Source organism: Oryctolagus cuniculus, chromosome 16 (genome assembly GCF_964237555.1).
Source record: "Oryctolagus cuniculus chromosome 16, mOryCun1.1, whole genome shotgun sequence".
Taxonomy (NCBI): Eukaryota; Metazoa; Chordata; class Mammalia; order Lagomorpha; family Leporidae; genus Oryctolagus; species Oryctolagus cuniculus.
This window is the reverse complement of record NC_091447.1, coordinates 5,217,468-5,237,660: the sequence shown is the minus strand read 5'-3', so window position 1 is coordinate 5,237,660 and position 20,193 is coordinate 5,217,468. Positions and strand designations below refer to the sequence as shown.

The 20,193-nt window shown below is 43.1% G+C and overlaps 1 long non-coding RNA gene and 1 pseudogene across 1 annotated transcript; one reads left to right on the top strand and one right to left on the bottom strand.

Annotated features, from left to right (window-relative positions):
• Window positions 1-556: 556 nt before the first annotated feature.
• On the top strand, window positions 557-1,813 carry LOC103352225 (junctophilin-3 pseudogene; annotated as a pseudogene).
• Window positions 1,814-12,626: 10,813 nt separating this feature from the next.
• LOC138845794 (uncharacterized) lies at window positions 12,627-19,638 on the bottom strand. The gene is made up of 3 exons (XR_011382944.1): window positions 19,210-19,638; window positions 14,745-14,878; window positions 12,627-13,127 (listed from the first exon to the last, which is right to left on the bottom strand). It is a non-coding gene; the product is annotated as an uncharacterized lncRNA (long non-coding RNA).
• Between the last annotated feature and the right edge of the window lie 555 nt (window positions 19,639-20,193).

Sequence of the window (20,193 nt, the reverse complement as noted above, 5' to 3'; positions counted from 1 at the left end):
GCGCCGGCATCCCATGTACTTCACATACACAATTTAAAAAACATAACAATATTTCCCACCCTCTTTCCCTGCCTCCACTCTCCTCCTCCTCCTCCTCCTCTTCACTCTCTAATAGTTTTTTAAATTTTTGTGATGGACAGGGGCAGGCGGTGTGGGTCCGGGAAAGGCGGGACTGGGGCTGCCTGGTCCTGACCTCCCCCTGCCTCGCCCGCAGTGAGAACCAGAGGGAGGTGGTGGTGGGAGGAATCGGGGAGCCAAGGAGGAGTCCAGGACTTGTGCTCAGCAAGGCTTGGCCGGACGCGCACAAGAGGCCAGGACGGAGAAGCCTGCAGGCCGCCCAGGTCCTGCACACCTGAGCCGCACAGCTGGGGAGAGGCAGCAGGCCGCTCCCTTGCCCCAGGACACAGGCGAGGGAGCCCAAGCTGCCCACTGGGTGCCTTTGTTCAGCGTGAGCCCTCCTGCCACTGTCCCTCTGCATCCTGGGTGCGTGAGTGAGGGCCTCACAGGGGGATGTCGAGACCAGAGCCAGAGTCTGCTTCCCCTTCTCGGAGTTTCCATGGGCAGCGGGGAAGAATCCTGCAGGACGTGGACTCTGAAACCGCACGCACCTGCCATGGGTCCTAGCACAGATGGTTCCTCAACGCTAGGACGTCAGGCACCTGCCAGGGCCAGTGCGTCCGCGGCATGTGCCAAGGCCACGGCGTGCGTCCGCCGCTCGCTGCTGAGCGGGCTGCAGCTGTGCATGTCGGATTCCAAGAGCAGCCGGGCCAGCCAGCCAGCATCAGCGAGGCGGGCATGAGCACGGTGAGCTCCACGGCCGGCGACGTGCACTCCACCACCATCAGCCTGGGCGAGGCGGAGGCCGACATCGACCACCGGGACCTACGCGGGCGAGTGGAAGAGCGACCAGCGCTCCGGCTTCGGCGTGAGCCAGCACCCGGACGGGCTCCAGGTCGAGGGCGAGTGGGCCAGCCACCGGCGGCACCCCGGCTACGGCTGCCTGACCTCCCCTGACGGCACCAAGGAGGAGGGCAGGTACAAGCACAACCTCCTGGTGAGCTGCAAGCCCAAGAACCTCATCCCGCTGCAGGCCAGCAAGATCCGGGAGAAGGTGGACTGGGCCGTGGGAGGTGGCCGAGCGGGCCGGCCACCATCGCCAAGCAGGAAGGCCGAGATGGCGGCTTCCAGGACCTCCCACTCCCGAGGAACAAGGTGGCCCACTTCTCCCGGCAGGTGTCGGTGGACGAGGAGCCAGGAGGGGACATCCAGGTGCACCTGCAAGGCTGGGGCAAGGAGGAGGCCGGGGGAGCCTCCGGGGCGTGCGCCAGCCTGCCGAGGACCTTCGTGCCTGGGGCTCGGGCCACAGGCATCCCGGGAACCCCAAACCCCGGGAGCGGTGGGCCCCACGTTCTCGTGGACGCCCCACAGCGCGGGGGGTGGGGACGGCAAGCTGCTGGAGCGGATGAGGCACAGCTGAGGAACTACAAGCTGGAGATGAGGCCGCTGCTGAGGATGCACGCCCACCCCCAGAGAAGACGCTGCGGGCCTGGGGCTTTGCGGTGCAGAGGCTGCGGCCCAAGTCCCAGAACAAAGAGAGCTTGAGGCCGGCCTCTGCCATGGAGCCCACGGTGCAGAAACTGGGGAGCCTGCGGCTGCTCCCCTACCCCGCGCCCCGGGCTGAGCCCCCACCTGCTGCGCTGAGACCTGACCCTCTCCCCGCCCTAGAAGTCCTTGCCTGTGGCGCTGAGTCCGATGAGAACGGGGCGAGCTAAAGTCCAGCTCTGGCTCTGCGCCTGGCTTGGTGGCCATGTGATCTTGCTCAGCATCCTGTCGGTATCCTGTTCATCAACTTCATCTGATGCATCGGGCCGCCACGGCCACGAGCACCACAACCAGGAGCCGGCTCCCCGAGAGCCAGACCCCGGCCTGGACGGTCCAGCGGCCTCCGAGGGGCTGCGGAGCACTGAGCCCACTCCGCTTTGGCCGGTGTGGCTTCACGTGTGGGCCCTGGGCTCCATGTGCCGGACGTGTCTCCGATGCCTGGTTACTGACCTCCACGGGTTGTCACTTGTTTGTTCTGTGCCTACCTCGACCTCCCCGACAGATATGCATTGTGCCCTTGCTGCTCAGAGAGCGTCTGGCCCAGGACGGCCTTGAGCCACTGTTGCATATACACCTCCCCAGTGTACGACGCTAGCGCGTTCTGTCCCTCAGAAACAGGTCCACTGTGTCTCTGCCACCAGAGAACAGCTGTGGGACACGCCTGGGTGCCCACTGCCCTCGTCCTTGTGCAGGGCCGTGTCTGCTCCCACCTGTGGGGAGCCCTAGAGCCTTCCTGTGCAGGCCCCTCGGGCCCAGCCCTTCTCACGGAATCTGCCTTGCTTTGTTTCTCTGCTCCCTTTAGAGCAGATTTCTTTACCACACTGCACTAGATTGCTATATTTTTAACCAGAAAAAAAGAAAGATTAGAGCATGTTCCAGTTAAAATTTTTTTTGTGATGATATGCTTTTAATTCACTTTATTATCACAAGCTTAATACTCTACTAAATAAAGAATTCAGCAAGTATAAAGTTGAATGACCCCTATTTCTCAGGAGTACAGAAAAGGGCTATAAATAATAACCGAATCTCAACAATTTCACTCCTATACATTTACATGTTTTGTACTCTGTAATATTAGTTATCACAAATCTGGAAAAGCATAATGATAGTTGTCTTTTTGGGACTGGCATATTTCACTAAGCATGATGAGTCCATTTTGTTGCAAGACAGGATTTCATTATTTTTTATGGCTGAATCATATTCCATCATTTATATATACCACATTTTCTTTATCTAGTTATCACTTGATGGGCATCTGGTTGGCTCCAAATCTTAGCAACTGTGAATTGAGCTGCAATAAACTGGGGATATAGGTAATGCTTTCATATACTGATTTCATTACCTTTGGGTAAATTCTCAAGAAGATATGGTTGGGTCACATGGTAGAGCTATTTTCAGATTTCTGAAGAATCTCTAAACTGTCTTCCATATGGCTGAACTAGTTTACATTCCAACCAGCAGTGTACTAGGGTACCTTTTTTCCCACATCCTCACCAGCATTTGTTATTTTTTGACTTTTGGATGATAGCCATTCTAACTGGGATAAGGAGAAGCCTCATTATGGTTTTCATTTGCATTTTGCTAATGGATGGTGATCCTGAGCATTTTTTTCATGTGTCTGTTGGCCATTTGTATTTCATCTTTGAAAAGTGCCTGCCATCCCAACAAAGAAAAGCCCAGGACCAGATGGCTTCACTGTTAAATTCTGTCAGAATTTTAAAGAAGAATTGATTTAAATTATTCTCAAGCTATTCAAAACAATTGATAAGGCGAAGGGATTCTCCCAAACTCCTTCTATGAGGCCAGCATCACCTCAATTCATAAATCAGAAAAAGATACAACAGACTACAGAACTATAGACTGATATCTCTGATGAACATAGTTGCAAAAATCTTCAACAAAATACTAGCTATTTGAGTCCATCAACACATCAGAAAGATCATTCATCTAGACCAAATGAGATTTATCCCTGTATGCTGGGATGGCTTCCCATTTCCAAATCTACACGATACATCACATTAAAAATTGAAGAATAAAAACCATATAATTATCTCAATAGATGCAGAGAAAGCATTTGATAAAATACAGCATCCTTTCATGATGAAAACCTTAAGCAAATTTGGTATGGAAAGGACATTCCTCAACACAATCAAGGCAATTTATGACAAACCCACGGCCAGCATCTTAATGAATAGGGAAAAGTTGGAAGAATTTGCAGTAAGACCCCAGAACCAGAAAAGGATGCCCATTCTCACCATTGCTTTTCAATATAGTCCTGGGAGTTTTAGCCAGAGCCATTAGGCAAAACAAAGAAATCGAAGAAATACAAATTTGGAAGGTGGAAGTCAAACTATCCCTATTTGCAGATAACATGATTTTATATATAGGGAAACAAAAAGACTCTACTAAGAGACTATCGAACTCAGAGAACAGTTTGGTAAAGTAGCAGGATATAAAATTAACAAAAATAATCCATAGCTTTTGTATACAGACATTGCCATGGCTGCAAAAGAACTTCTAAGATCAATCCCATTCATAATAGCTACAGAAAAAATTAAATACTTTGGAATACATGTAACCAAGGAGGTGAAAGATCTCTACAATAAAAATTAGAAAATGTTAAAGAAAGAAATAGAAGAAGGCACAAGAAAATGGAAACGTCTTTCATGTTCATGGATTGGGAAAATTATCATCAAAATGCCCATACTATTGCAAGCAGTTTACAGATTCAGTGTGATCCCAATCAAAATACCAACGATATTCTTCTCAGATCTAGTAAATATGATGCCAAAATTCATTTGGAAACAAAGAGACCATGAATAGCTAAAGCAATCTTATACCACAAAGACAAAGCTGGAGGCACCACAACACCAGATTTCAAGAAATACTACAGGGCAGTTATTATCAAAACAGCCTGATACTGATACAAAAAAGACATGTAGACCAGAAATCAATGCATGCATCCACAGTGAACTGATCTTTGACAAAGGAGCTAACATCAATTCCTGGAGAAAGGAGTGTCTATTCAACAAATGTTGCTAGGAAAATTGGATCTCTGAATACAGAAGTATGAAAAAAAGACCCCTACCTTACACTTTATGCAAAAACCACCTTAAAATTGATCAAGTATCTATCTAAATCTATGACCCAATACCATCAAATTACCAGAGGAGAACATTGGGGAAACTCTGCAAGACATTAGCATAGGCAAAGACTTCTTGGAAAAGACCTAGAAGCATAGGCAGAAGAAGCCAAAATTGACAAATGGTATTACATCAAGCTGAGGAGCTTCTGCACTAAAAAGAAACACTCTGCAAAGTGAAGAGGCAACTGACAGAATGGGAGAAAGTATCTGCGAAATATGAAACTGATAAAGGATTAATATCCAGAATCTATAAATAACTCAAGGAACTCAACAAAAACAAAATAAATAATCCAGGTAAGAAATGGTCAAAGGACTTGAACAGGCATTTTTCAAAAGAGGAAATTCAAATGGCCAACAGACACATGAAAAAATGCTCAGGATCACTAGCTATCAGGGAAATGGAAATCATAACCACAACGAGGTTCCACCTCACCCCAGCAAATGAAAGATTCCATATCTTAGCTATTGTTAATTGAGCTGCAGTTAACATGGAGATACAAATACCACTTTCATATGCTGATTTCATTTCTCTTGGGGAAATTCCCAGGAGTGGGATTGCTAGGGTGTATGATATATGTATTTTCAGCTTTCTGAAGTATCTCCATATTGTCTTCTACAATGCCACAATGACTGCACCAGTTTACATTTCCACTAACAGTGGGTTAGGGTACCTCCCCCTGCCACCAGCATTTATTATTTGTTGATTTCTGTATGAGAGCCATTCTAGATCTGAGAGGAATGTCCTTTTGGTTTGAATCATATTGAATCTGTAAATTGCTTTTGATATTATGGACATTTTGATGATATTAATTCTTCTAATCTATGAACATGGAAGATTTTCCCCTTTTTTGTGTCTTCTATATCCTTTTTTAATGTCTTATAATTTTCATTGTACAAAACTTTCAAGTCCTTTGCTAAAGCTATTCTAAGGCATTTAAATTTTTTCATAGCTATTATTAATGGGTTGATTTTACAACTTCTCTTTCACTCACAGAATTTTTTGTGTAAACAAGTGCTATTGATTTTGCATCCTGCAACTTAGGCCAAACTTTCTTATGAGTTTTAATAATCACAAAGTGGAGTATCTTTGTTCCCCTATTTATAGCATCATGTCATCTGCAAACATAGGTAATTTGAAGGCCGGCACCACAGCTCAGTAGGCTAATCCTCCGCCTTGTGGCGCCAGCACACCGGGTTCTAGTCCTGGTCAGGGCACCGGATTCTGTCCCGGTTGCTCCTCTTCCAGGCCAGCTCTCTGCTGTGGCCCGGGAAGGCAGTGGAGGATGGCCCAAGTGCTTGGGCCTTGCACCCCATGGGACACCAGGAGAAGCACCTGGCTCCTGCCTTTGGATGGGCGTGGTGCGCCTGCCGCGCCGGCCATTGGAGGGTGAACCAACGGCAAAGGAAGACCTTTCTCTCTGTCTCTCTCACTTTCCACTCTGCCTGTCAAAAAAAAAAAAAAAAAAAAATAGGTAATTTGACTTCCTTCTTTCTCTTTTTTTTTTTTTTTAAAGATTTATTTTATTTATTTGGAAGACAGAGTTACAGAGAGAGAGAGGTACAGACAGAGAGAGAGAGGTCTTCCATCCCTTGGTTCACTCCCCAGATGGCCACAACAACTGGAGCTGTGTTGATCCAAAACCAGGAGCCAGGAGCTTCTCTGGGTCTCCCACGAGGGTGCAGGGACCCAAGGCCTTGGGCCATCCTCCACTGCTATCCCAGGCCATAGCAGAGAGCTGGATTGGAAGAGGAGCAGCCGGGACTAGAACCTGTGCCCATATGAGATGCTAGTGCTTTAGGCCAGGGCTTTAACCCACTGCGCCACAGCGTCGACCCTGTCCTTCTTTCTCTTTTGTATCCCTTTGATTTCTTTTTCTTGCCTAGTGGCTCTGATTAAAATGTCCAGAACTATACATTTTAGAAGTGGTGAGAGTGGGGATCCTCATCTGGTTCAGGAATTTAGAATTCAAATTACCTATGTTTGCAGATGACATGATGCTATAAATAGGGGAACAAAGAAACTCCACTTTGTGATTATTAAAACTCATAAGAAAGTTTGGCCTAAGTTGCAGGATATAAAATCAATACACAATTCTAGCTTTTCCCCATTCAGCATGATCTTGGCTATGACTTTTTCATATATTGTCTTGATTTTTGTTGAGGTATGCTCCTTCTATACCCATTTTGCTTAGGTTTTTTTTCCATCATTAAAGAATGAAGTATTTATAAAATGCTTTCTCTGCATGTATTGAGATAATCATATGGTTTTCATACTTCAGCTTGTTAATCTGATGTATCATGTTAACTGATTTGCATGTGTTAAATCATCCCTGAATTCCAGGTGCAAATCCTGCTTATTTTGAGTGGATGAACTTTTTGATGTGCTGTTCAATTCAATTAGCTTGTATTCTGTTGAAGATTTTGGCATCTATGTTCACCACGGATATTGGTCTATTGTTTTCTTTTATTGTTGTATCTTTTTTCTGCTTTTGGAATTAGGGTGATGCTGGCCTCATATAAGGAATTCAGAAAAACTTTCTCTCTTTTGATTATTTTGAATAATTTGAGACTTGAGAAAAGTTTTTTAAAATTTTGGTTGTGGTGTAGTGGGTTAAACCACTGCCTGCAATGTTGGCATCTCATATGGCAGCCAGATCTGGTCCTGGCTGCTCCACTTTGGATCCAGTTCCTGACTAATGGCCTGGGAAAAGCAGCAAAAGACGGCCAAATTTTTGGGGCCCTGCACTTATGTTGGAGATCTGGAAAAATCTCCTAGCTCCTGGCTTAGGCCTGGCCCAGCCCCAGCCAATGCAGCTGTCTGCTGGGTGAACCAGCAGTTGGAAGACCTGTCTCTCTGTTTCTCTCTCTTTCTCTCTATAACTCTGACTTTTAAACAAATGAAGCAAACCTTTAAAACATTGCTAGAATTCATCAGTGAAGCCATCTAGTCCTGGATTTTCTTTGCTTGTAGGGTCTTTATGACTGATTCCATCTCCATCATGGTTATGTGTTATATAGGTCTTCTGTGTCTTTGTGGCTTTTTGGTAAATTGTTTGTGTCCAGAAATTTATCTGATTCTTCTAGATTTTCCAATTTGTTTGCATATAGCTTTTTGTAATAATTTCTGATGATTCTTTTATTTCTGTGGTAACATTCTCTTTTTCATCTCTGATTTTATTAATCGGGTCATCTACCTTTCTTTTGGTTAGTTGGGCCAATGATTTATTAATTTTGTTTATTTCTCCAAAAAAAAAAAAAACCACCCAGCTCTTCATTTCACTGATATTTTGTATTTTATTATTTCAATCTGTTTATTTCTTCTCTACTGTTTTTCTTTCCTCCCACTAATTTTGATTTTGGTTTGTTTTTGTTTTTCTAGATCCTTGAGATATGCATTATTAGATGCTTCATTTCATACATTTCCAATTTCTTGATGTATTCACTGATTGCTACAAAATATCATCTTAATACAGCTTTTTGCTGTATCCTGTAAGTTTTAATATGTTGTGTTGTCATTTTCATTCATTTCTTACAATTTTTTAGTTCCCTCTTGATTTCTTCTATGACTCACTGTTCAAACAGGAGCATGTTGTACAGTCTCCATGTGCTTGCGGATTGTCTAGGTTTCTTAAGTTGTTAATTTCCAACTTCATTCCATTGTGGTCAAAAAAAGATACACTGTACTTTTTTATGGCCTAGCATACAATCTAGCATAGAGAAAGTTCCATGAACTGATGGAATGTGTATTCTGAAGCTGTGGGATAAAATGTTCTGTAGATAATCAATTAGATTCATTTGGTCAATAGTATATATTAGTTCTTTGCTGATTATTTTGTCTAGTTGATCTGTCATTTGATGAAAATGTGGTGTTGAAGTCCCCCATTATTATTGTACTGCAGTGTATCTACTAACATTTGTTTTAAATGGTCATGTGCCCTCACATTAGATGAATATACATTTACTATAGTTACATCTTACTTTTGCAGTGACCCCTTAATAACTACATAATGCCAGTCTTTGTCTCTTTTAACAGTTTTTATGTTAATGTCTATTTTGTCTGACATTAGGATGGCTACTACTGTTTTTTTTATAAGCATGGAATATCTTTTTCCACAATTTCTCTTTTGTCTGTGTATATTTTTATTGGCAAGGTGTGTTTCTTCTAATCCATTCTCTTTTCACCTTCAGGGATTCCTAACAGACGTATGTTTGGTCATTTGATAGTATCTCATAAACCTCAAACTATGTTTTTGGTTTTTTTCCTTTCTTCTTTTTTGTCTGAATGAGATATTTCCAAATTTGTCTTTAGCTAGGATTTTCTTTCTTTTGCCTTACTGAGTTTGTTTTAAAGCTTTCCACTGTACTTTTTATTTGACATATTGAATTCTTCATTTTCAATATTTCAGTGTGATATCTTGTAAATATTTATTATTATTATTATTTATTTATTTGAAAGGCAGAGTTAACAGAGAGGCAAAGGTAGAAAGAAAGTTTTCCATCCACTGGTTTACTCCCCAAATGGCTGCAATGGTCAGAGCTGGGCCAATCCGAAGCCAGGAGCCAGGAGCCAGGAGCTTCCTCTGGGTAACCCTCAAGGGTGCAGGGTCCCAAGGACTTGGGCCATCTCCCACTGCTTTCTCAGGCCATAGCAGAGAGCTGGATCTGAAGTGGAGCAGCTGGGACTCGAACCGTTTCCCAAGTGGGATGTCAGCACTGCAGGCAGCAGCTTTACCTGCTATGCCACAGCGCTGGCCCTGTCAATATCTCTATTTCCCTGAAGACTTTCTCATCCATGTCTTGTGTGAATTTCTTTAGCTGGTGTATTTGCTTCTCTGTGTCTTTGAGTAATCTTACAATCATTCTCTTGAATTCCTTTTCAGGCATATCAATCTCTTCATCTTCACCTTCTAGTATCGAAGTGTTGTTGCTTTACTTTTTAAGAGTCATGTTACCTTCCTGTTGGTATTTCTACATTTATTTTTGGGTTCTGTTGTGACACTTGCTTTTTTTCCTCTGAAGACGTTGTTCTTTGAGATGCACCTCTATGGCTTAGTGGAATGCCTGCGCCTTCAGCAGATGTCCAGAGGGGTGTGCTGGGCTGGGCCAGGGAGTCCTGGACATTTCTCAAGTGTAGGGTAAGAGTAATGAGTGACACCAGATTGGAGTTTGGTAGACCTTCTCTATTGTCAGCAGGGGCAGGGTATGATTGCACTGATTGGCATGTTCACAGCCCGACCCCCTCTCTGCCAAGGAGAACCAACTGCCCAGGGTTAGTTGGTTGCCCATGGAACCTGCACACGCACCCACTCAGGCAGATGAGCTGCACAAAGGATCTATGCACTCCTCATTGTGAGCACGGATCCCTTAGTAATGACCCACCCTAGCACTCTGGGGACTGTAAGCCTCGGAAGCTGGAATCAGTGATTGGCCAAGGCCCATCCACACCCCAGGCCCTATCTCGTAGTCACAATATTCCCGCGATCACAGGGTGCAGGGATACCAGAATCACAGGGAGCAGGAGATCTACCCTCTGCCCCGTGAGCCTCCCAATCAATGGAGAAAGTCGCCTTTCTCCCAGAGCCAGCTGCCTGCCTGGCAGGTGTCAGTCAATGCTCTGCCTTGGAAAGCTGAGTCTGGTATTCAGACAGGGTGAGGGGAGGGGAGAAATGTGCCCCCCTTCATGGAATTAAGTGGATGCCCTGCCCCCTTCCAACTCTCCTGGAGGAACTCAAAGTCAGTGGGGACCACAGACTTAGCTCTTTGACAAAATCCACCAGGGACACGCAGGCCACAGCTGCCTCCCTCCTCTTGCCCTATCAACATGGCGCTTCCTCCCTGCTGGTAGCTTCATGCTTTGGTGGGGTAGGGGAGGAAAGCAGTGTGCTCTCCCTTCATGGGGTTCCATGAGCCCCCTGCCTCCCCACCCGCAGCACTTCAGACTCAAAGTCAGTGGAGACCGTGAGGTTCTTCCTCAGACCACATCACCAGTGGAGCATGGGCTGTAGCAAGTTCCTCTCACCTCAATCTGAGAAGATGGCTTCTCCACCAGCCACCAGCTATGGCAGTTGCTGGCAGCTCCCACTGCCCCCTGGAGTCTCTCTTCTTTTGTTAACTTCCCACTAAAAATTTCTCTCCATCTTTCCCTTGGTCTTCTGGTAATTTCTTGAGGTCAGAATGAGCACATCTTTTCCTTATTCAGCCATCTTGGAAATCCCTCTTTCTATCTGTCCATCTGTTATCTATCAACTATGCACCCATCTACACATCCTAACTTGTTCTTTTTCTTTGTACAATCCTGATTAATCCATTGACTATTGATTTTATTGGCAGCATGTAGTTTATTCTTTATTCCTCATATTTTTCATTCCTAAATGCTGGGCGCACTGTCTAGTATCTGTGTACACTCCAGGACTGAAGGACTTATTCCCCCAGCTGCTGGGGATGTTGGTCACTGACTCACATCAGGGTCTCCTGCTGAAGATTGCCCTCTGTCCATGCGGGAGGCCTCAGCCCCTCCAAGGGGCAGCTCACATCTAATGACTATCAGTTGTCCAACTCTGTGGGGCTGTTCAGTTCCAGAATGCACTGGGAATGGCCAAGATTTTTGTTGCATTTTTTTCTACTATGCTACAACCCAGCTTTTCCCTCTCCTTCTAACTTCCCTCCCCTCCAGATGCCTATCCTGGAAACTTCTTGATGAACCGCCTTCCTGTTCACCTCTGTCTCAGCATCTACTTCCCAAGGAACCTGATCTGCACCGGCACCTGCCTTACAGAGATGGCTGTGAGATTCATGTGTGGCAAACTCATGTTGTTAGCTATCAACATCAATGATCTTTATAAGGAGCAGCCGAGTCACCCATTCAGCCCAGTGCTTTCGTACTTGCAGTCAGATTTGCAGTGCTGGATCACTACAAGGTTTCAAGTCTGGTCCTGCCATATATTCATCTTGTAGAAATTTGCTTAGCTTCCTTGTGCCTCTTTCTTCATTTGGAAAATGTAAAGCTAGTCCCATATCATAAGGTTATCTGGTGGACTTAGTGAAGCCAGGAGCTCTGAACTCAATCCAGGTCTCCCATGTAGGTGGCAGGGACTCAAGTATTTGAGCCACCCCCTGATGCCTCCCAGAGTGTATTTTATCAGGACTGGAACTGGAAGCAGAGTCAGAACTTGAGCCCAGGGACTCTGGTATGGGATGTAGTCATACAAAGTGGCATCTTTTCATAAAGGCTGTTCAATAAAGACATACCCTAGGTAAATCCAGATGTGGAATCTACCATGAAACAGGTGTGCTTATTTAAGAGGCTTTCATTTTTACCTATGATTTTACTGTACACTACATAGTTATTTCCCTGAAAAAAGTCTGTCTGAGAGTTCACTATTTGCTATAGAGAGTAGAAAACAGAGAAAAACATAATTCATTCATTAGTCCTGATTTTAGAAACAACTACTATTGTATTGTTCCTGGTTTGCAAAACTATTAGAGCTCATTTACAATGCTCAGATGGTTCTTTAGTGTGTAGGGAATCCGATTTAAAATGGGTTGGTACTGGGACTGCTGTTCCTGTTCTATCTATTCCTTTCTGCAAAATCACTCAGTAGTAAAGGCTATGTAAATCGAACATCAGACCCGAAGGACTGAATATTTTTTTAAAAAAAGGAGGAAGCAGTGAATTTTTGTCTACCTAAGTAAACACTGAGGGGCCAATGGATTTAGAGCTTTCTAAATGTCTACCTCAGTGCTGCTGTTCTCTGACTTTATAGCTTCAGGACTTCTTCAGGGTGAAGAGACTGTAAGTACGAAAGCACTGGGCTGAATGGGTGACTCAGCTGCTCCCTATAAAGATCATTGATGTTGATAGCTAACAACAAGAGTAGAGCCTGCTGGTGGACACCGGTGACTGCTGTTTAGTAAATATTTGTTGACTAGATGCACAAAATTTGAAAAGTCTGCAAAATTTTCCTGCAAAGGTGTATACTGAGCGCTCAAGGTCAAGTTGCAGCACGGCTTGCCTTTCTTCCCAGACAGCCGTTGAAGCCCGTCCACAGAACATGTTGAACCATTGAAATGAAAACCTTCTCCCAGCACTTTAACTTTAGAGTGTGATCACCTGCTCCCTCAACAGCAGTTCTCAGCCACAGAGCTGTGAGACTTTGCTGGCTTAGTTGTGGTGCTAGCCATGTTGGTCAGCAAAAGAAAAATCTAGATGCTGACTCAGCATCATAATCTCAGTGGAGCCATGCAACAGGTCATCTCTCAGGCTGCTTGCACAGCCACTCACACACCCAGCAGCTTACTTACAATGGATGAGTGCTCTGTCTCAGGATTCTGTAGGTCAGCTGGTCTGGACAGGAGGGGTTCAGACGATTTCTGCAATGAGCTGGGTGGCAAGGTCAAAGACACAGTCATTTATAAGGAGGTTCAGGCAAGAGATCCACAGCTACCAGCAGCATCCTTGGCTGTAATGTGGGTGTTCATGGCTTCCCACATGGGCTGTCTCCTTCCTGGTCCTTTTCCAACTTCCACTTATCTTTATCCCTTCCCTCTTACCCCACTTTGTTCCCTTCATCATATTTTAAGGAGGTTGTGCTGAGAAAAGACCAAAGGCTCTACTAAGGAGGTATCAGTGGTAAATTGCAAAGTCATGGGGACCTGTATTAAACGGTGTGAAATTAATTTAGGAAAAATCGAAATGCAATTGTAAAATGAAAGAAATGAAGTTCAAACTTTATCTGGTCTCCTTGGCCTTGAGATCTAATCCTAAAGATAAATATGATTATCAATTCCACATAGAATTTGGAAAAATATTTATAATAATATAAATGCATGCCAGATAAATCGGTGCAGTGTCTAAGTACATGTGTGTCTGTGGCCATTAAGTATAAGAAATGCTAACTTTTATTCTCCAAGATAATATTCAACAAATTTGTAATGGTCTTTGGTGAAAACTTTAGACACACAAACACATATATAAAATAATGTGTGTATCAGGGCCTGTGCTGTGGTGTAGCAGGTAAAGCCATCATCTGTAGTGCTGGCATCCCATATGGGCGCTGGTTCGAGTCCCGGCTGCTCTGCTTCCGATCCAAATCTCTGTTATGGCCTGAGAAAGCAGTGGAAGATGGCCCAAGTCCTTGGAACCCTGCACCTGCGTGGGAGACCTGGAGAACACTCCTGGTTCCTGGCTTCGGATCAGCACAGCTCCGGCTGTTGTGGCCAATTTGGGAGTGAAACAGCGGATGGAAGTCCTATCTCCTTCTCTTTTCTGCGTAACTCTGACTTTTTTTTTTTTTTTTTTTGACAGGCAGAGTTAGACAGTGAGAGAGAGAGAGAGAGAGAAAGGTCTTCCTTCCGTTGGTTCACCCCCCAAATGGCTGCCACTGCCGGCGCGCTGCGCCGATCTGCAGCCAGAAGCCAGGTGCTTTTTCTTGGTCTCCCATGCGGGTGCAGGGCCCAAGCACTTGGGCCATCCTCCACTGCCTTCCCTGGCCACAGTAGAGAGCTGGACTGGAAGAGGAGCAACGGGACAGAATCCGGTGCCCCATCTGGAACTAGAACCCGGGGTGCCGGTGCCGCAGGCGGAGGATTAGCCAAGTGAGCCGTGGCACCGGCCAATAACTCTTTCAAATAAATAAATAAAACATCCTTTAAAGAACAATATGTGTATCTGTATATATATATGTAATAAAAATAAATATATGTGTGTGTGTATATGATATGGTATGTAAGAAACACATTTCTAAGAGTTTTATCCAAAAGACTTAAGACATTAATTGAAGATTATCATGCAGAATAAAAGCTAACTTCATTTTGCATACATAAAAAGATATTTTCAAAGTCTATTTATTTTCATCTATTTGAAAGAGTGACAGAAAGAGCATGCAAAAGAAAGATGACTTTACATCTACTGATTGACCCCCCGACATGGGCTGGGCCAAGTGGAAGCCAGGAAGCCAGAAGCCCCATCTAGGTCCTTAAAGCACTTCAGTCAAATCACCTGCTGCCTCCCAGGATGCGTTGCAGGAACTTGGATGGAAGCGGCGGTGCCAGGACTTGAAGCAGCACTCCTACATGGGGTGTGGGAGTCTCAAGTGGTGGCTTCACCGGCTGTGCATCAATACCCACTCCTGCCTATGACATAAACGTGAGTCATCATGTTCATCTTATTTCTGAACAAGGCCACTATGAAAGTTTTATTTTTAACTAGCCAAATTCCTTTTCAATTAGATAAAATAGTGACTAGGTTATTTGTAAAGCTCTCTTCTCCATAAACTGTCCTTGCATAACCTTTGAAATCATTTTTTAAATTACACTTTCATAGCTGCAGTCTTAAAAGACGAAACATGTACCGGACTTTCCTAGGTCTTTTGAGTGCTGAGACAGGAAAAATGAAAACAAACCACGTTGGTTTTCTTTTGTTCATATGTTAGAATGAGGCACAGCAGAATTACCATAATTTCTGACTTGCTGAATGCTAAATCCTAGTTTTGTAAAGTCAAGGAAAACTACTCTGAAAAGGATTTCTCCCTATTTATTGAAAGAAAATTCAAAAGTGTAAGTTGCAAATCCTAGTGATGGCCTTGTTTGATAGCCTTAATTAGTTTCATGTAGCTGGCAACATTCCCTGAGAACACACCTAAATCTCCATTGTTTCACTCTCTCTCAAGCATTATCATTCATTCGGGTGACGATTCATGCATAATATGATATCCCTAGGGTATAATTAATTTTAGCAATTGCACAACTTAGTAAGAAGAAAAAGCATCATTGGTATTGCGTGTGCCCTGAAGGTCAAATGATGTCACAATTTGCACCTTTGTTGTGAGACGTGAAAATTAGCAATTAACATAAATGTATTGGCTAACATATGGATAGTTTAGTCCAAGGTACTAATGAAGATAACCATGTTTTACCAACATAGCATTCGGTATTCTATAGTGCAACATATAATTCTTTAAAAATGAGCATTGAGATGAACGTTGTATGAAGGAAGTACTAGAGAAAAATGAGATGGATCCTTTCTGTAGAAAGTTTTAAATGCAACTTGATGTGACTGGATTGCTTTGGCGCCACCCACATTGCATCAGTGATAGGTACAATGGCTGGGCCTTCGATGCATCACATGTTTCTGCCATTCTTCTGTAGCTGTGGCCACTGCCTGCATTTAGAACCCTCCCATCTCTCCTTTGGGCCTTGTCATCACCTCATATCTGGGCTTATTTCAGCATGTTCTTCAGATACTGCCAGAGGGATCTTTCTGATCTACACATTTGACTCAAGACCTTAGGCTACAGATCTCAGATCTGTGTTTTGGTTAAGATGATCCCAATAAGTAAGCTGTTGATAGGCACTGGGAGGTCTGTATGTTGCCCTTCTCTTACCTCCACAGTCCAGGGACATCTCTGTGGTGTGAGCAGTGCACACGGTTGCTGAGGGTGTTAATTGCTAAGATCTATGGAGCACTTACTGTATCTCAGTGTCTGTGTGAAGAATTTCACATGTATTATCTCATTTAATTCTCTCCACAAAGAGATTTCTCACTCTCAGTTCTGAACAGCAAAATATACACCTGTATAATATGTTAAAGGGACAGAATACTGATTTCAAATTCTACTCTCAGCAGAGCTATAATTCTTATACCAAACAAGATATTCTCTGACATGCATGAAATAATATAAATATCTTTTATGATTGCTATAATTACTATTTTCTTTTTTTTTAAAGAGATGTCACTATTAACAAAGGTGTTCAGAGGAAGAGAAGTCTTTTTTTTTTTTTTTTTTGACAGGCAGAGTGGACAGTGAGAGAGAGAGAGACAGAGAGAAAGGTCTTCCTTTTGCCATTGGTTCACCCTCCAATGGCCGCCACGGCTGGCGCGCTGTGGCTGGCGCACCGCGCTGATCCGAAGGCAGGAGCCAGGTGCTTCTCCTGGTCTCCCATGGGATGGAGGGCCCAAGCACTTGGGCCATCCTCCACTGCCTTCCCAGGCCACAGCAGAGAGCTGGCCTGGAAGAGGGGCAACCAGGAAAGAATCCGGCACCCTGACTGGGATTAGAACCCGGTGTGCCGGTGCTGCAAGGTAGAGGATTAGCCTATTGAGCCGCGGCGCCGGCCACCATTTTCTTTCTATAGATGAGGAATCTCACACATAGAGCACTTATCTATTTTCCCAAAAATCACAAAATTAAGAAATGTGCATGAGGCTTGCATTTATACAAGCAGAATCAAAAACTTATACTTTTCCCTATTAAGTGTGAAGAAAGAAAGCAAATAATTGAAAAATCTGTAAGTCACCATACTTGCCTTGTTCTACATAAATACTGCTTATACATGACATTGTGGATTAACCCTTCCCTGGTAATTGGCTAATAGGGATTTTTTTTTGTTTCTTTAACCAGAGTGTCTTTATTTTTCTGTGTTAGTTTAAAACTGATGAGCATTATCTGTTACAAACCAATATAAGTTAAGTGTAGATCAGTTGGCAGTCTAAGCAAATGACAACTATAATGTGAGGGCTGCAGTCAGTAACTGTTAGGTACTGTGTAACAGACATGGTACAAGCACTGTTTAACTTCCCTAAGCAGACAGATGTTGCACCTTGTCTGTCTGTCTTTCTTTCTTTCTTTCTTTCTTTCTTTCGAGGTTCTCTGTAAGAATACTGGCTTTGAATATGAAATCAGAAGCTGAAGTGGATATATTTGGAAAGATTTCTTTTTAAGATTTATTTATTTTTGAAGTGGATAGATTTGGAAACATTTGTGTTTTGAAATTTATTTATTGGAAAGGCAGCACCAGAGAGCGAGAGAGCGTGTGCAAGAGAGATATCTTCCATCTGCTGGTTCACTCCCTAAATGTCTACAAGAGCCAAGGCTGGGCCAGGCCACCTTCAAGATCAAAGATCTCTATCCCTGTCTCTCACATGGTTGGCAGGGGCCTGAGCTCTTGGGTTATCATCTGCTGCCTTCCCAGGGCCGTTAGCAGGAAGCTGGGTTGGAAGAGAGTAGCTGAGACTGGAACTGGTACTCCAACATGAGCTGCGGTCACCAGAGTCCACTTAACCAGTGGGTCACAGCACTAGCTGGGGAGAGGTTTGTGGTGGAGAATGGATTGTGAGTGGCGGTCAGTAGATCAGTAGCTATGCATTTCTTTACAAGCTTGCCATTGGTTCTCCAATTGTTAACCTTGTTAACTGAAAGCCCCATGATGTTCCCACAGCTATGCCTGGATTTAATTTATTGTTTTCAGTTGATCTATCCTATTGTGTTGCCAAATAAAACATCTGGCTCTTTAGGAAAGAACTAATTGGAAGAGATTAAAATTGCACAACTTCTGTTGATGAGACACAACTGCTTGGGTGGGGTATTTCAGAGGGGATAAGGCTATTTCCTAGGTATCAGCCTGTATATTTTTGTTACTTTGTTGAAAAAGGAGAGAAAAGAAAAAGTGGGGGAGAAGGTAAGGAGAAAAGGAAGGTAGCAGGTGGGACAGACTTGTTGAAGCTGAGCAATCCAGAGAAGTCCTGGAGCTGTCGAGCGCTGATCTTTATTGAGCATTCTTCAGAGCGCCGTGCAGTCCTTTGGTCCCACAGCCAGTTAGGGCTGGAGAAAGAATCTGGGCTCAGGCAGTGGTAGCGGAGGCTCAAGGTCTTCATTCCAGTGCCCCTCCTGCTAATCTGGAGCATAGGGAACACTTGGAAATTCTCAGGCTGTGGAGTATTTGCTAATTTCCAGGAAACAACATTTGGCTAAATATTTAACATGATTTCATTAAATTCTCACATCACCTTTCTATTTTATCATCATTGTATGGATGAGCAAACTGTGATTTAAAAACTCAAAGATTTAAAGTATTAAATAACTTGCCCAATTGCTAATAGTTCTTAATAACTGTCTTGTCAAAGCCAAATATTTGATTTCAAGGGTTTATTAAAATCACCTCCTTGTACTAGCAAGAACATCCTAAAGACCTTTAAGTGAGCTACTTGGTGGAAGTTTTGACCTAATAAAAGAGTCAACCGAGCACCATGTTCTACTATGTTCAACTCCAACAGCTATCTTTTATTATTAAATGTTTTGTAGTAGCCTGCTATCTCTATCTAGATTTCTTGGAGATTAAGAAACAAAACACAACTCCATCACAACGCCTGTTTTGTAAGGCTGAGCTATTATAAATTTTCGATTTGGTCATTGAGTAACCAACACAAAGCTGGAGATAGGATACATTTTCCTTGCATTTTATTTCAATAACAGAGGATGTTTTATCACTCAGTGTAAACATTAGAACCAGTGATAGTCTTTGCATGTCATTTGTAAATGGTTGGCTGATTCCATTAAGAGAAACACAAGGCATATACTCGTTAATTCATTTAACATTTAACCATGATGTAAGTAGTAAAAGATTGCATTTTATTTTAATCTCAGAGTCTATCAACAAAAATAGATTATGTACAGAATTGCAGTTACCTGAACAATATGGGCTGTCAAGAAACGTCAGGTGTGTTGCACATCAGCACATGGAGCATTCGATACTTCTGAAGCAACATGCACATGGAAAGACACTTTAACTGATGCGCAATAGATTCTCTTCTAACTACCTTCAGAAATACTCAAGCAATAAATGTGCCCTATAAAGAACACGAAAGGTGAAATATTAACAGAGGAGATTGTAATTATGGAATGAAATTTCTTTATCATTTGTAAGTAAACACTGACAGCATTATAGATCCACTCAGGCTTGTAAATAACATATTTCACAGTGGTACCTATGAAAGGGACTTCACAGGGAGGCTAGATTAGACAAACCAACAACTGGGCAATTGGAAAAATGTAACATCTGCTTACTATTTCTAAATCAAAGCTACTCTCAATCTGTCCTGTGAATTTAAAGCATCTTTGAACTCTAAATGTGCACAATATTTATTGTTTGTATATTATATTTTTGTAAATTGTTTCAATAATCAACATGGTAGCAAATAATTTCCTTCTTTTTTTACATTGAGCAAAACAATAATATGTTTAACTATATGAGTTTTGAAATCAAAATATCTGTGATGAGTTCTGACACCACAAGGTGATACAGATGTAATCTTTGGCAATTTATGAGTGTTTTATCCCCCTGCCTTAGTTTATAGGCCAAGGTGTAGATGGAATAAAAATTCTAGTTACCTAAAAGGGTTATTATGAGGATTGTATTAGCATCTGTAAAATGTATATTATTTGCTCAATAAATAGACACTTTGGTGATGTCTATATTGCATTATAAACCATGTGTTTTAATGCTTTGAATTTGTGGAGACAAAGGAATAAAAGTTGGGCCAAATATGAATATTAAGTATCATAAAAAGTCCTATATTCAGCTTCTTAATCATACATAGTAGAAAAAAACATTAAACAAATTAAAATCATTAGAAAGCAACATAATGAACAAATCTTTGACAAATATGTGAT